Genomic DNA, 1,222 nt, shown 5'->3' with positions numbered 1-1,222 from the left:
CAAACATGCATGTGGCTGCCTTGGTGGCCCAGGAAGTCACGCCTGTGGTCATGGAAAAGTTAGGCTAAAGCTCAGCTCTTTCCATCGCTGTCTCCCAGGGTGTGCTTGTCAAAGAGATACTCTGCCAGGCCAGAATCCCGGGCCCGCATCTTGCGCAAGTTGGTTACATAGTCGCCCAATTCTTTGATGGATTTCACCTGCTCATGCAGGTAATGCGTTTCAATGAAGTCACACAAGTGGGGGTCGTTCTTGTCAGTGGCCAGTTTATGCAGTTCCAGTAGTGATTGATTCACGTTTTTTTCCAAGTGCAGCACGCACTCCATTGCATTCAACCCGCTCTCCCAGTCATCCCGGTCTGGTTTCTTGATATCCTGCAGGGAGATTCGACCACCTCGTTGGTTCTGCAGCTTCATCAGTTTCTCAGCATGTTCCCGCTCCTCATGAGATTGGTGCAGAAAAAATTTGGCAAAATTCTTCAAAGCCACATCGTCTCGGTCGAAGTAGTATGACATGGACAGGTAGACGTAAGAGGCGTAGAGCTCCAGGTTGATCTGGCGGTTGATGGCTGCCTCTGAGTCCTGATTTTAGTTTTGGCGCACCTGCGAGGGGGATACGGTCGTCATGGCAGTGGTGGAGGACCTTAGGGCGTCTGCAAGCGTGGCTGGCTGGAGGTGGTGGAGGGTGATGGAGAGCAGTCGGTTGAGAGAGGCTGGCGAGCGCTGGTTCCGTTCAAGCACTGTTGAAGCAGGAGACCGCGGGGACTCTGCGAAGAACGTATCTGATCAATACGTCTTGATTGCATGTTTGATCAATTTCAGATTGAAGAAGTTAGTATTTCGTTCTCACTGGCGTTAGTGGTTGGTGCGTAAATTTGAATAATAGTAGTATTAACTAGTCTTTCCTGTTGTTGTTGTTGTTGTTAAGTGCCGTCGAGTCGGTTTCGACCCATAGCGACCCTGAACAGGGTTTCCGAGTCTTTCCTGTAGGCGCATGGATATTATCCTATCACAGACAGCGTTGTACCTCATAACTGAACTGGATATGTTCTTTTTGACAACGAATGTAACATCATTCCTCTTCAATCTGTCTTTCATGGAACTGAAGAAAAATTCAAGCCTTGATTATCATTATTGAAGGATTCTCTGAGCAAATTATTGAGTGATACAGAAAGCATCAAAAGAAGATGAAAGGAAATAGTTGATGTTCAACCATTTCAAGAGGT

The 1,222-nt window shown here is 47.5% G+C and overlaps 1 pseudogene; it reads right to left on the bottom strand.

The window, feature by feature from the left end:
• Nucleotides 1–71: 71 nt before the first annotated feature.
• LOC102812828 lies at nt 72–623 on the bottom strand (annotated as a pseudogene).
• Between the last annotated feature and the right edge of the window lie 599 nt (nt 624–1,222).

The sequence above is a fragment of the Chrysochloris asiatica genome, unplaced genomic scaffold (genome assembly GCF_000296735.1).
Source record: "Chrysochloris asiatica unplaced genomic scaffold, ChrAsi1.0 scaffold00012, whole genome shotgun sequence".
Taxonomy (NCBI): domain Eukaryota; kingdom Metazoa; phylum Chordata; class Mammalia; order Afrosoricida; family Chrysochloridae; genus Chrysochloris; species Chrysochloris asiatica.
The sequence above is the reverse complement of the archived record's forward strand: the minus strand, read 5'-3'. Positions and strand labels throughout refer to the sequence as shown.